The sequence below is a fragment of the Rhea pennata genome, chromosome Z (genome assembly GCF_028389875.1).
Source record: "Rhea pennata isolate bPtePen1 chromosome Z, bPtePen1.pri, whole genome shotgun sequence".
NCBI lineage: Eukaryota > Metazoa > Chordata > Aves > Rheiformes > Rheidae > Rhea > Rhea pennata.
Genome location: NC_084702.1, coordinates 431138 through 447228, shown reverse-complemented (window position 1 = coordinate 447228; position 16091 = coordinate 431138). Strand labels below are relative to the sequence as shown.

The window sequence follows — 16091 nt, the reverse complement described above, 5'->3', positions numbered from 1 at the left end:
TTTTTTGAATTAAAAAATAAAAAAATCATTTGTTTTTCAAAAATAACCATGGGGTGGGTTTTTTTTTTTTTTTTGGTTGGTTGGTTGGGGTTTTTTTTTGCTTTTCAAATAAAAATTTGCCAGTGCAGAAAGAAAGCACAGAAGTTTCTTATAACAGACAGATATTACATCTAACAGGAAAAACTTACTGAGACCTAGTTCATAGAACACACAAGGTGCACATCTGCAAGTATTTTGGACATTTTCAATAGTGATGTGGTAGACATTTTGTCCCTTGCAATTTTAGTGACGACTAGAATCAACAGATCCTGGTAATGACATCAGCTCTCTTGGACTCCTCTTCCTTCTAGGGCTGTAGCTCACGGAATTCTTCCAAGCAGGTCCTCGAACAGGCTGAAATCTGCCCTCCTGAAGTCCTGCTCTGTGATCCTACTTTTTGCCCTGCTCCATCCTCGCAGTATCTTGAACTCCACCATCTCATGGCTTTTGCAGCCGAAAGACAGAAGACAAAATTCTGTTTTTGGTAACACTGAATATTATTCAAAGAACAGAAGATACTTGATTGCATGAAGTCCTGAGACCTTGACATAGCAAGATCCCGTTATCAGTACAGTTATGCCTCTGTTATGAGGCTGTCATGACCCTATCTACAAACACAAGAAGTGGTGCCTACTCCAGTGATTTTAAAACTGTACAATAAGACAAGATACAGAAGAAAGACAAAGGAGTGCAAAGAAACAGTAAGATACAATAGAGGCACCGACTGTTTGACAACTGTCTAGCTAAGCAGCTAGGTTGTCACCATGGGCCAGCTGGCAATAGGAGTCAAACTTCTTGCAGGGAGCACAAGATTTGTTTTGTCTAATGCTTCTATACTGAGTGGCTTTTCAACTGGCAAAAGCAAGTGGGAGGCTGGAGTCTTTATGTGGCCATGCCTCCTCTGCTGGGTGGGACAAAAATTGTACACTGAGCTCTTAATGTTGAGGACAGAAGTTTTCTCTGTCTGTGTTGATTTGAGGAAGAAATGTATTACAGTAAGAAGAGTCAGTCTGTGTCCTTGAGAGGCTTACTAAGAAACAGAATACACTTCACTTTTGTAAAAGCAGATATTTCCTTCAATAAATACATAAATAACTCCTCCAGTCAAGTGCACTCAAATATCATGTTAAATTTGGAAGATTTTTTTCACTTCCTCCTTTTACCTTCCCTTCTCTTGCCATCCTGTTCCTTTCCCTCTTTCTGTTTCCTTTCTTCTTTCCCTTTTCCCTTGCCATTTCCATTGCCCTTTCTCTTCATGCAGCTAGAAGTCTTATAGAGATTAACATTTTGAGGGAGAAAAAAAGAGAAGTGGCTAAAAAAACACATTCTGATGTTAGATTCTGATGTCCTGGTAAGCAAGGTTAAGCTGACCTGCTCCTCTCTTCTGATGATAACTTTAGCCAGAAGAATTTCCTATTTGTTTTAACTTTCCCCTTGCTGCAACATTGTTCAGACATCAAAGAAAATACATGGGAGAGAAGTGATAATGAAGAGCTGGAGATACAGTGAAGATCTACAGAAGCTCCTACAGTTTGGAGAACAGTCCATGTTGGGCTGGATTCTTGATCAGATAACTTCAGTGGGTTTAGGTCAGCTTATGAAAACTGGAATAGGACTGCTGTCCTTCTGGACAGAATAGTCCACAGAAGCTACTGTCTGATATGTTCGAGGCACTGAATTTGACTATGGACTCAGACTAGAGTCCTGATTCCAAAATGCAAACTGTGCATTCTCTTATTTATAGCCATTCAGACAAACCATAGCTTAAAGAAAGACAGGAAAAAAAATCCCACTATCATGTTAAATAACTGAAAAGCAAACAGAAGAGTGAAATGAAAGGGTGGTACGTAACTGTGATGAAGTCCTCCTCAGAAAAAAAAAAAAGACATAGATAGATGGACAAGGGGGATTTCAGTGGAGACTGGAGAGAGAAGCTATGTGTACCTGTTAGGGGATCTTTCCCAGGTTAGGATCCACAGGATGGGAAAGGAAGGAGGGGTCCAGTGGAATCCCTCCCACGGATGTTACTAGCAGGGTTCCTAAGCCATGGAGATGCTTCAGTTCATCCTGCCATCTTGCTTGAAGATCCTCTTTCCCACAGCTGTCTTTAAGAGATGTGTAAAGACATTTCTGTACTCTGCATTTGCACTCACATGGTTCACTTCTGCTTTGGTAAAAGAAGGTGAAAAAAAACAGGAGAGTAGGAAAGATGCTCGGGGGGTCAAATGGCACAATTAATCAGTACTTGGGGCTCCAAGGAATTTGTTCTCTCTTCCTATCTGTGTACTCTTCTTCTTAGCCTTTAGTTTCCTGCAATGTAAAGATGTGACATAACCACTCCCACATATTCTACAAAGGACAGGGTGAATTACAGCTATTATAGAGGCATCAGTCAATGTCATTTAAGTTATGACAGGCAAAATGCTGACAATAAACTAGTGTTTACAAGGCATTCAGCACTCAGGACATAACTGCGTAGGACAAGTAGTCTCGGATGATACAGCAGCATCCTTTTAATAAACGAAATTATATCTGGATCTCAGAAGTAGGAGTCTACAGAGTCAGTGTGCCAACACCGATTTATGCTGTGCTCTTCCACCATTAGGCACCCACCTCTGTAATGGGAGAAGATCATCATATAGGGCATGTGCCTAGATCATGATTCCCGCTGTGCTGATGGCACAAGCTTTGGGTGCAGAATTACTGTCACACAGCTTTAAGCATCACAAGAGGTAAGCATCTCCACCAAGCTAGTTTCAAAAGCCAGTGCTTAGTCTCCTTGCTACAGATGCTGACCTTAAGACGTAGTGGGTTCCATCTGCAGATGCCTCTTTCCACTGACTACAGTGAAAGGAGCCTAGGAAAATAAGTGACTAAATGCCTCTGATCAAGGAACAATCTCCTTCCCAAAAATAGGCATTTATTTTATTCCCTTCTAGCACTACCAGATCTGAATGGAGAGATGTTAGTGTGAAAGAGAGAAGCCTCTTTTCTGAAAACCCATGAGAGCATCTTTTGCCCTTCTTGCATCAAAATCTTCAAGTCCCATCTTAAGCTCCTCCAGCCAGAACAACCCAGAGTGTAAACACAGGTAGTGAGGGTGAGAGATCCCCAGTGCAAGAAAACAAAACAAAATGTATAACTAGCATCTACCAGCATAGCTACTCAGGATCATGCAGGAGATAACAGAATCTGGAGCAGTGAGTTGTTCTGTATGGTGTATGTGAGAGTACAACTTGCTTCAGATAACAGGAGCACACCAGTTCCAGCTGACAGATGAAAAACAAGAGATTTTTGGAGTTACTGTTGCACCAAGAGCAAGCTATAGAACATATATTCTCCTGAACATGTCTATAAACTCCAGGTTGTTTTGTAGGCTCCTGTATCTGACTGAATATGTGTAAATATTTGGAGGAATACACCTTGCTATTGATCCCTGAAGTTAAAAAATACAACATATTGCCTAGTTTTCCTTGAAATTATTCATTAATTCATGAATCCATTTTCTAATCTATAAAAATTCAAATTAGAAACAAAGGCTGTGCCTGGATATAGACTTCATGCTTGAAAAAATAACGCAGATTCAAATCAACTAAAACCAAATAACTCTTAAATAAAATGAGGTTTAAGAATATCCAAATACATTCCATCAGTTATGCAAGTAGACATATTCTCTCACTGTACTAAAACTTCCTCAGACACATTTTAACTTTAGGGTAGCTTTTGATGGTGGTTTTCATAAAACTGTTTTTTTACGAAAACAGGAAATAAAAGCATAATGAGAAAGTATCAAAATAAATATGAGAAAAGACCTATACCTTAATATTGAAATATATGGCAAACTGAGTCCTGCTCCATCAAGAGTGTTGTATTGAGATGCAGCATGGAAATGAATAATTCGCGTATATCTTTCTTCTCTTTTCTTGCCTTATTTTTTCCTTTCCCCAGTGGGTGTTCCACTGTTAGGTTTAGTTTATTTCCTCTAGTCTCTATGGTCTCTAATTCCTCTTTTCCTCTGCTGTTTATTTCTTTGGTTTGTTCTGTTGTAGAGTGTCAATTTTTCTTAGTGGTGCAATGTCTGGTTACAAATACTCTAAAAAGAGACCTGCCCCAAAAGGCCAGAAGTGACCCCCAGCAGCATTAGTTGTGATCATATGACAACAGCCCCAAACATGAAGGCAGGTCCTGAGCCCAGATCCATTTCCAGAGTCTTTCTTTCTTTGGCTATTGTGGCCAGCATGAATACATGCCCCTTGCTAGGAGGACATGGGGACGCATGTAAAGGGCATGATCTGAGAACTATTTCTAGGAAGTGTGTGCTCTGAATGAAGAACATTCACTGTTTGAAAACAATTATATTCTCTTTAAAAGCTTTTGCCTGAACCTTCACAACCTATTTTCATTTACATTTTTCTATCTCCCTCCTATTTCTTGTTCCTTCTCTTTTCTCCCTTCCCCTCTCTCCCTTCTCCAGTAGCTGTCTGCAGAAAATGAAAGGTGAATAAGAGAAAGAAAACAATAGGAAAACAGAACATTCATTCTCTGCCTCGAAATAGAAAATATACTGAGTTTTTTGGCCCTTGACAAAAGTTTTGGGTTTTCACTATTCAAAAGCCTATTTTAAATAATGTATATTTAAAGAAAAAATACCTTAAGAAACAACTCCTTGTTGTTTCTGTGGAAAATCTTCAGCCAATTTTCTGCACAATGGCAACTCTCTGATTTTGTCATTTGCCAAGCTTTCAGATGTAAGTCTGAATGATAATTTCTGACTGAGATTTTGAAGTGAGACTCATTTTGTATAGTATTCAGAATCATAACAGTATCAAAATATGAGTTTCCTTATGGTGCAGCTAATTCTAAAGATTTAATTCTGATTTCAATCACAAGATCAAAGCAGATGAAAGATGGGACTATAAAAACTTTTCTTAACTAGGTGACAATCTTTGAAAACAATTTTTAGAATATCAAAGACAAACATTGTCCCATCAAAGTTTAGTTATCACCTGCAAATACAGTGCAGGCTTCATTCTGGTGTGGGTTTGTTTGCTTGTTTATTTGCTTGTTTTGTATTATCAGGTTTAAACCAGCCAGATAATCGCTGGGATACCATTAGGAGCATGCTACTTTTACTTGAATTTAATTGAAGTTAGAATCAGACTTCGAGTAGTTTGGCAATTCGGCCTTTTTTGAGTCACTCTATATTCTCTGATGCAGAACTACTTCAACTGCAAAGAAATGGTGGATGTAAAGATATGCATGTTCTGAAAGGTGCCAGAATTTGGATTCTGATGATGGATTGTCAAGAAAGATTAGTATCAGAACTGTACAAATAACTTCGTGGTACAAGAGACGCCAGGAAGTCAGATGTGACGGATGTAATAGCAGAGCTTTGTTCTTGAAGCTGTGTTCTCTCCTCCTGTTGAGCTTCAGAGGCTTCACTGGCTTCAGAGGAAGGCTTACATTTGGTTCAGATCTGATTAAATAAGAATCTTGACACCAGAGAACCAGAACCTAAATAACTGAACTTTTCAAGTGTTACAACATGACAAAAACCAGGAGAATTTGATGGAGAGAGATCTCTGCCAAAGAACATCTAAAAAATGTTACTTCTTTCTCAACATTACCAGTTTGAAAAGTTGCATTTTTAAAAAACTAACTTGGTAGAAAACATTTGTTTCATTGTTTTTTCCCCCGCATGCTTCTTTAGATGTTTGTCTTCAATTACATCAGCCGACTGGGGAAGGTTAAGCAGTATTGTCCTGTTTTGTATATCAGAGACCAGCAAGCAGCACAGAAAGAAATATGCCATACTCTTACGTAACTTTGCAACTGTTTTTTTAATGTAAATTTTATGCATGCTATTTATTTTACAAAAATGTTACAAGGATGCTGTCTATGCGACAGAAAAAAACAAGGTAAAATGACATTTTCAGCTATATACATACTGCCTTTGTAGTATTCTAATTCAAAGTTATCTATGACAATTCTGTTCTGTAACCATGTGCTAGGGTGCACATTGCCATCTGCCCTACATTAGGGGGATATATCATTCTGCTACATCTGGAGAAAGGCAAGCAGCAGGACTTAGGCATGTGTGTGGAGAAGAAAAGCCAGAGACAGACACCAAGAGTCAATTTCCAGACACAGCCCAAATCTGTGGCCTGAAAAAGAACTTTGAGTTGATTGAAAGGCCCATAAGGATGAGAGTGAAGATAGTGCTTCTATTGCTTTTTCTTTCCAGTCTTTAGGGAAGAAGTTCTTATAGACTATTTTGAAACACAATAAAATGCATTAGACATCAGCAAAACGTGACCTAGTCACTAGCATCTCTACATTCTTCAACACCTCCATATGACTCGAGATTTTTAGCTAGTATTTTTCATCTTTTCTTTTAAGGCTTAACTGATTCATAACTCAACAGTCTGTAAGTTACCTTTTTTTCCACAGTGATTTAATGAACACTGAAGAACAGCTTCCCCTCTTTTCTTGGACTGAATGGTGGTTCCCTGCCCTTACTGCTGGAGGCAGGAAAGCCAGAATGCTCTACTTTCCTCAGACTACATGTTTCTCTGCCCATGTTTCTGTCATATGCATATTTTTACTGAGGAAAAGATAAGTATTTTTACGCGTAAAGAAATACGGATGTATGCAGGTGCAGCACTGGGCTGTGTTCTGTGGGTTCTCAGCAACACAACTGAAATGCACAAATGTCAAAGCAAGGAGGTCTCAGTTTAAAAGGTTTTGGTACCAGTTTGAAGGGACTGTAACTCTATGTTCCCCAGGAGTAGCACAACCTCTAGGTTGTATAGAATCTTGCCTCTTGCTTTGTACTACTTTTCTTCTTTTATCATTTTTCTGCAGCTGTTCTTCTTTTCATTGGAAAGGTATTCTCTGTGTACAGTGCTCTGCAATCAGTGTATTGCTGCTGATACGAAAATAAGGAGCATATCTGGCTGTGCTGGAAACCAAACTCAGCCACAAGCAATGGGACAGGAGAGCAGTGTAGGGTGTTTGGGAAGAGCTCTGAAGCAGCATGGTGTTTTCCTCATTCAGCATCTTGGGAAATAAAATTGGTACATGACTAGAACCTCTTACATATATTGTTCTCTCCCCAGAATGTCCATGACTTACAGAAGACATCTGTGGGATGCTGACCTTTCCAAAGGTCTGGTTGATTTGAAATCCCAAAGGGTCACAGTTTGTATTTAAGTCATGCAAATTCTTGCCTTCACAAGAAAAAGATTATACAGTTCTTAGCCCACATTTCCTCATTGAAGGTGTTTCTGAAGTAGTTTAGCTTTTCTTGCCCAGGCCTCTGTATTTCATACATCTTCACTGACCTTGGTTAGTTTCAGTGAAGACCCAGTCAGTCTTTAACTTTTTGTGCTAATTAGAACAAAAAGGTTGCCTCCACCAGAATTTTAGCTTGGGTTAGCCAGCTCAAGCTAGCTCTGTCCCTTCCCCAGAATGATGAGAAAGCTCAGGGGCAGGTCTATAGCATGCTAGGTGCTATGTAGTCCTAAGAAGCCTGACATTGAGTTAGGTGTGAAAAATGTTATCTAAGATCTTTGGAAAACATGGATCCAACCATAACCACCAACTACTTCAAGAACTCAGTTGTGAATGATGGTTTGTGGAGAGAAAATTTCAGCTTCCACTGCTTTCTTTTTCCCTTCAGTAATGATTCAGGTTTCATTCTGACTGTGGTACACTTCTCAGTTGGCTGGTTGCTTTAAACAGAGGAAGCCAGCCAAGCTTTTTGTGTTGCTAATGTTTAAGCCAGCCACAAGAGAGAGCGATTTGACTTTATAAATCACTGCTTAGCAGCAATGAACAACGTAAAGTGGCACCTACCTGCCAAAGGCATCTCAATTTGAGTTGCATTTTGTTGACTACCCTGTCTCTATAACTCTTCCCTTGCCCCATCCTTCATAATTCATTGTGTGGTTATTGCTTTCTTATTTAGAGCTTGAGCCAAAGAGTCCTGGTGTCACTGAGTCCCTGCAGAATGCACTGAAAACTGAAATTCATGCTCAGTGTTGTGGAGTATCCTCGGTGAACAGTTGTCCTGCTGTGAGTGTCCAGGGCTGTATACAAATGTTCTCATCAGAAGGAAGGAATTAAATGTGAATTGTGAAGTGGATCTTTACCATATTTCCCCAAGACGGATTTCTTTCCTCACAGGTTGTCAGTACATGTGGAGCAGTGGGAGGAAGCCTGGCAGAGGAAGGGCTGCTGCCCAGCATTTGGTGAGTCCTATTGGCATCTTGTCTGGAAACATGGCCAGGCCAACTGTGCTGCAAAGGTCTCCTCTGAGCAGGGAGAGGGCAGATCAAGGTTGCAAAAGAAAGGGAAATGACCCACAGGGTATGACACTGTGCAAGAGATTCATGTGCCAAAGCAATGAGCTATTGCAGACACAAAAAGATCTGGAAGGCAAGACCAAGACTCGTTGGAGTCCTACATGCTTCCAAGGCAGTAGCAAAAATTTGCCAAAGGCAAAAAGAAACTCCTTGGACACTTACATTTATGCATCTAAATTTCTTACAGGAGGAGACTGAGGCAACAGAAAAAACTTCTCAAATGGAAGTGCTATAGAAGTGGAAGAGAGGCATGTGAAACCAAGGGAGAAAAAAAAAAGAAAAAGAAAAAAAGGCCTGTGATTATCAGAGAAGCCAAGAGACCTGAAAGATGATTAGGAGACCTGGGAAATTCCCTATAGATGTGAAACTGCCGGGCATGAAGTGATAGCAATAAAGTACCAGCTTAGCTAGTTCATGGTTAATCCCTTTTTTCTAGCAGCAATAATATGCATACTTCATGGCAAACAGACTGCAAGATATGCTGAGGACACTTGGCATACCATATAACAGATGTATTTGGGCTATCAAGTAATAGAAATATTCGAACTTATTGGTAATCATTGTTGTAAGTGATAAAGACAGCAAAGATATTAAGTGTGGCCCCCAAGAATGGCATGACACAAGAAAATCCTTTGAAATTTCATCCTGCTCCAACTTGGCACATGAGAACATACTGCTCTGAAACAAAAATAGCACATCAGAAAGGATCTGAAGTCAACAGACAACAAAACAACTCATTTAAGGCATATTTTCTCTCAGTCTTTTTTATTTTTCATTTCCCCTGAATATTAAACATTTTGCTTAATGAGAGAAGGCTGGCCAAGAGACACTGTCCCTGAGAGAGAGGACTGGCAGAGGCAGCCCTTCAGAGGTGACAGTAATATATTGCTGGGGTTTGAAGCCCAAGGTGGAGCGGGAGCAAAGAACAAATGAGAGAAACATGCTGTTCCTCAGGAAGTGATGGCTTGAAGGCTTACATGACATGCCCTTCAGGAAATCACAAGGACCTAGAAGTGCAGCAGCTCAAGGAAAGTGTGACAAATGGCTCCAACTGGAATCTATTACCACAGGATACAGGGGTAAATGAGGTGGTTGTTTTAACATTGCAGAAATAACCCAGCATTGTCTCTTTCCAGCTCTGCCAAAAATGATGCCTCAGACTTCATGACAGCTCTCTCTCTTCCTCTCAGGAGTGGAAAGAACACTTCAAAATTCTTCCGTGGGTTCATCACCACCCAAAACCTGATTTTTATTTTCTCTAAATGATAATAAGATCATTTATTTTAATAGATGTTTTAGCTGGCCTTAAATAATTCCTCTGTTTTAAGTTGAGAAAATTGTAAAGGAAATAAGATAGATTATTGCTCTATTATACACCCCAAATGTCCAAATAAAAGAAAAGGATTGTTATATTTTGCACTCATTTAGGACTCATTAGCAAAACAGACTCAGTGTTTGCAGTTGGCTCAGAGCTCCAAGTCGGTGATTCAGAGCAATCAAAGAATTGATCACTTTTTTCCCTAGAACTGATCAATCAAATACATGAGCTTGTAGATGCATTTTTCTCATTAAGAGGAAGACAACATATGCTTGTTTTTTTTGGAAAGTCTATTATTAAAACAGCAGGGAGAACAGCAAATTTCTATTACTATGAGTAAAATATACTGGTTAATGTAGGTCACAAAAACCTTCAATTCTTTTCTTAATTAGTTTGCTATTCCCAGTTTTAATGAGACCAGGCTTCAGCCCTAGGAACTTTGAAGAAGAGCAAAATAACACTCACCTGCCCGTTTTTTACTGTGCTGAGCCACAGCACACACTTTAAACCTCCAAGCAGCTTCACAAACAGAGTGATTTTAAGTTGATACTGTTTCTTTAAATACGTTTCAATATCATCTGTTCAGAATTAAGTGAAAGTTTGGGTAAAATATCTGGAGGTCACCACCTGAATTAAACAATATTTATATACATATATCCTTCTTACTTCTACACTTTTGTATTCTGGCCTTGTTACTACTTCTGCTTCTTTCTGCTAAAATAATCTGAGCTCCTCCCCGATTTGTGCAAAAGGACAAGTTCCCTTTTCCTGTGTTGCTGTAGTACTTACCCAGGCTTGTAGGCAATAGCTTGCACATGAAGCTAAAAGGTCCTGCTACACTAAAAAATAATTACCTTGCCACCTATTGTTTACAGAGATAGAGGACACTGGAGGGGCATTTAGTAAGCCCAAGAGAAAAGGAGATGACAACACTACCTGTCTCCCATTGCCCTCTGGAATCCCCAGGGAACATCCTCCATGTCCTATCTTCAGGGCAGATCTGAGGGGAGAGCTGGAATCTGCTGAAAAACTTACCATCAATTTGCTATGTAGGACCAAACTGACTGCAAGCATAATGGCATTCACTTGGTTGCAGCCTGACTGGTGCTCTGAAATATTTCAAAAGCCCAGAGAATGGAATGCAGAGATGATGTCTGAAGGATGATGTTTGAAAACACAGCAACGCATGGCAAAAATTAGCCATGAGCCAGCAATGTGCCCTTGTGACCAAGAAAGCCAATGGTATCCTGGGATGCACTGGGAAGACTGTTGCCAGCAGGTCGAGGGAGGTGATCCTGCCCCTCTACTCAGCCCTGGGGAGGCCACATCTCGAGTACTGTGTCCAGTTCTGGGCTCCCCACTACAAGAGAGACATGGAGCTACTGGGGAGAGTCCAGCGTAGGGCTACGAAGAAGATCAGAGGCCTGGAGCATCTGCCCTATGAGGAACGGCTGCGAGAGTTGGGCCTCTTAAGCCTGGGGAAGAGAAGACTGAAGGGGGATCTTATCAATGTGTGTAAGTACCTGAAGGGAAGGTGTCAAGGGGACAGGAACAAACTCTTTTCAGTTGTCCTATAGGACAACAGGCAATGGGCACAAACTGACCCACAGGAAGTTCTGCCTGAACGTGAGGGGGAATTTCTTCACTGTGAGAGTGACAGAGCCCTGGAACAGGTTGCCCAGAGAGGTTGTGGAGTCTCCTTCTCTGGAGATCTTCAAGGCCTGCCTGCATGCAACCCTGTCTAACATGCTCTAGGTGAACCTGCTTGAGCGGGGAGGTTGGACTAGATGATCTCCAGAGGTCCATTACAACCTTACTGATTCTATGATTCTATGATCCTACAGGCTGAGCGTGTAGGCAGTCTAGGGGAAATAAGTGGGTGCAGCCTGGGGTGGCTGCAGACTGGCAACAGAACTGCAAAGGTAAGCTGCCGTGTAATGACACTGAAAGCTGAATATTATATCAATTGGTGGTTTCTGTGTTTGGTAGAATCTGACTTCATGCTTAATCTTTTTTAGTTAATTGATTCCATTTTAAAAAACTTTACTGTGTGGGGCTTATATCTTCTAAGTATTACACCAGATTTACAGAGATCCCTCTAGTCAATGGAGCTTTCTCTTTTTAGTAGAGCATTTCCTCTCCTACTTGCTCAAGTATTTATCATAATACTACTAGAGAAAATTTGCATTCTTTTTTAATATTCTCAGCTATACAACTTTTTAGCCTCAAAATAATTTAGTTCAAAGATAAAAGTTTTACAAAATCCTATTTGTGAAGCAGTAGTGTTTGAAATGGCTTTTTACAATGTTAATCACTGACTGTGTGCAGCACTATTTTTTTTCTGTCAATCATCACAGTTTTCTTTGTAAAACAAGGCTCTGCCCATGAAGTAAATTAATCAGTTTAACATAATGCAGTTTTTGGCTTTAACTCCTTTACTCAAAAAGTTAAAAATGATTTGCTTATATAGCTAAATCTTTGTATGGACACACTCAGATTGATTTAAACCTGGCTACAGTGGTCTAACTTCCATATGCCTGCTTTCCAAAGAAAACATAAGCAAAATAAAGCAGGCTTAAACAGAAAACTTTCCACAGCATTTTGCATCTATTCAATTAAATTAATTCAAGTATCACTGAAGGAAATCCTGTTCCCATTGGATTCAAATTCCCAAAACTGATTGGCTACAATGGACCAATATTTTATCCTTGTCTTTATTTAAACAAGTGCATCTTGGATATATATGCTCAAAACTAGTGTTACACTTCCCTAGATGATGCTTATGAACTAATTTGTGTTGGACAAGTTCATGGCATCTTTACCGCCTAACTTCCAAATGACACCCATTTCCAGAATCTAAACCTTGAGTCAGAAAACCACTGACAAAAGGAGCAGCCATAGCAGGAGCATCTCGCCAAGCCTGCTTTCCTGTTTTGTCTTCCCAATTTTCACTCCTGCTGTACTGAAATCAATGCTACTTTTGACATTATTTTCAGTATCAGAGGAGAGACTTCTCATTTTTTAATACCTCTTTACAATTGCACAATTATTCAATTGTGCAATTTTCCTATAAATGTTGTAAAGTCTTACTTAGGAATCAGATGATAAGGTCACCCTCCTGAGTGAGATGATCTTCAGGGAAAAATTAAAAGCATCACTTATGTTGGAGTTCTGGTTGTCTCTGTGGTGAAGACAATGTCTGAACAGAAATGGAAAACAAAGCTGTGTCCTGACCCAGTAAAATCAATAGATACTTCACACTGAGTTTAAAGAACCCAGGATTTAACCCTTGAGCTGCCTGATTTGAATTAAAATCAGATGCCACTGCCTTGACGTTTCACTCAAAGACAGGCAAGTACTTCAGGAGCTCTGAGGTAGTGAAGAGATCTGACAACACACTGAAGAGGGCTGGGCTGCTGCTGCCTCTCATGTCACGATCCCATTGAAGTCAGATGTGTTGCAACACTCATCAGTGCTGATTTAGCTTCTGTATTTTTATGAATATCAGGTTAATTTGTTTCTTCTTCCTGTCTTGTGGTTCTGGCAGGTGTCATGATCTTTCATCTGCATCATGTTCCTCTTATAAAAAAGAAATGAGGCTTGACTGAAAAGAATCAGACCATTAATTGTAGAATGACCCTATACATCTCCTACGCCTGAAGCGGACACCTTCACTAACATGCTTTAGCATCTCATTAATAAATGCATGAGTAGTCCAATAGACAGGTAATACAGCTATTTACATGACTGAAACTTGAAGGAATTTGATAGATTTTATTCAATATGTGACATATACTTAGATCATATAGCAATGGGAGGTTGGTCATTGAGCTATAACATGTTGTCCTCTTCATTGATAGAGAGGATCTTCTTAATGCAGCATTTTCATAGCTGGAGTCTGTAAAATTACAGGACAGGGATGTAATTTCCTTCATCTAATCAGGTCAAGGGCTGTAGGATGTGACTAATGTTAGGGGTAATAGGACTGGCTGAGCATTAACCAGGTTAGGGGAATCTCTGAATCCCTAAACGGTACCTAGGTCACCCTACTCCAATGAGGGAGAAAATTGGTGAGAATCATAGGATTTTTCACTAATGTAAGATTCTAAGTCCAGGCTTTCCTATTTCAGTACCACCCACTCCGATTATCCTTTAGTTCCTTACTTTTCCAACATTTTCTTTTTCAAATGCCTTTCTCAGAGGATTTTTCTTCTTTTAGAGCTATGATCCTGAAAAGAAAGGTTGGGGTTGTAACAGCAGGTATGTAACTATGGTGACACATATATGTCCTGAATTAAGCCTGTCCATTAGTGAACTTTAGTACACTCCAGAAAGCCACAAGTCACATGGGCAGAAGAAATGTAAGATGTGAATAGGAAAACAAGAGACAAAGCTTCTGAAAAGGAGACTTCAAACTACAGATGGCAAATACCAGCCATAGCATAACTGCACAGCATTACACTATTACTAAGTGCTAGTTTCAAGATACCAAGCAGAAGACCTGCAGACCAGAACTATATCTGCAAGTGTAAAGCATGACTAGGCAACAGAGAACTGAGCTGTCCTTGCTTTCTTGTTGGCCACTTTGATTCTTCCTGGGTTCCTGCTGAGCACGTTCTCCCATCACATTGCAACCGGCTTGTTTATTCTGGCAATTGCTCATAACTGCCACTAGGACGCTCCAGTCTGAGATAGTAATTCCTGCCAAACCTTCGTAAGCAATCTTTCATGGGACTCCTTTTCCATTTGCTGTACCACCTTCAGATTTCTAGTCACCCATTCAGAGCAGAAGTATGATTCAAGCCACCCATTTAGTCTGATGTAGATGATCTCATCTAATTCTTATTAGCAGAGCAGATGTCAGCTCTTGAAATAGTTCCTTTAAATGCTAGTTAAGACCCTGGGAAGTAATAGTCGCCACTTCTGTGCAATTCAGTTGACTGACTTCTACATCTATCTCAGGATATGTTGATTTGCCTCCAAGAAATGGCTTTATCCTCATAGGCAACTTGCCTGGTGGGGGTCACTAATTATGAATAACTTAATTTTGGCTCTCTAGGATGATTTATTTGCTATCCAAGCAAATGGACCTTGCTGAGAACCATATTGTGGGACCACACATTAAGACAAAACTGATCCTTTGAACTAAGTAAGTTGGTGAGCTTGGCCTCATGTCTGTTATTCAGCTCACTAAGGGGGACAGAAGCAGTAAGTGAAATGTGTTACTGTATTCCCTCTGCTTCGGCTGAATAGTTCTGTGTCATTAGAAAGTGAAAAGGATAAGACTCATTTAACACAGTGAAGCCTACAGAAGTTCAGAGCCTTGCTTTTACTACTTAGATGAGCCACAGAAGGTAAATGAATATACCTGGACATCTGAGAAACCATAGTTTTAGAGAATGTCACCTGTTCTGTGCCTGAGAATGTGAGTACCAAGAAGGGGAAGTGACACATAGAACCTTTACACATCTCTCATAAGATAGTGCTGGGAAAGAGCACTCTGAGCATGCCTAGCCGAGTAAAAGTATCACACAAAGGTTGCTGCCATTCCTGCCAGAAACTCAGAATCACAGATGGGGTTTCAGAACACTCTCATCTACTAGTACTGGTTAAATTGCAAGGATATTCAGCTGGCTAGAGACAGAAGTCATCCACTCTCTTCTCTGTTGTAGATCTCTGCCTCTAATTCAAGAAAATGTGTAAGTTCATGCTTTTATGTCACTTCCAATTATTAAGATTATTTATACAAAGTCTGGATGTCACATTCAGTCATGATATAATTAGATGGAAAGCTAGTTTGATACAACATACTTGAAGTTTGTCTTGGTTCACATCTTGAAATTTCAATTATAATTTTCACTTGGAGTCACCATAATCAAAGTTCCCTCTACGACAACTGTTTGCAATGCCAAAGTGTGTGAAAACATAGCCATTCAGAGGTGGTGATGTTCAACCCCTGAGATGTACACAGCTCCTAGTGGCAATAAGAAATCAGACTATCCAGTAGATTAATAAACAGACATAGCTCTATTTTGGGTAAGCTGTTTAAAAGAATCAGCATTGACTAATACCATGGATAACAAAAGAGCCACATGTTACTGTGGTGTAACAATTTGATGGGATGACTGCTTTCTTTTTCCTTAGGAGATGACCACTTCATAGACCAGAACATAAAGTGTGCATGAAGTATATAAGAAAGAAATGTATATGTATAAATAAGGAACGAAGTATATCTTGGTTCTAAGAACAACGACTACCTTTCGTTAGCAGAGATAAAAGACAAGTTGCAGCCACTAGCCTAGAAAATATGTTTATTATGCTGAAGTCTGATCCCTTTTACATCACTTAAATAATATCTTGTTATTCTT

At 39.8% G+C, this 16091-nt stretch overlaps 1 long non-coding RNA gene across 2 annotated transcripts in view; it reads left to right on the top strand.

Moving 5' to 3' along the window:
• LOC134153383 (uncharacterized) overlaps positions 1–16091 on the top strand; it is an 81117-nt gene that overhangs the window by 61082 nt on the left and 3944 nt on the right. The window contains exons 2-4 of one of the 2 annotated variants that reach the window (XR_009961153.1): positions 8227–8291; positions 10599–11238; positions 11568–11645. This is a non-coding gene — a long non-coding RNA (uncharacterized LOC134153383). Of the gene's footprint in view, positions 1–8226; positions 8292–8592; positions 9777–10598; positions 11239–11567; positions 11646–16091 lie in introns of those variants that run through there. The other variant, XR_009961152.1, reaches the window with a different exon arrangement.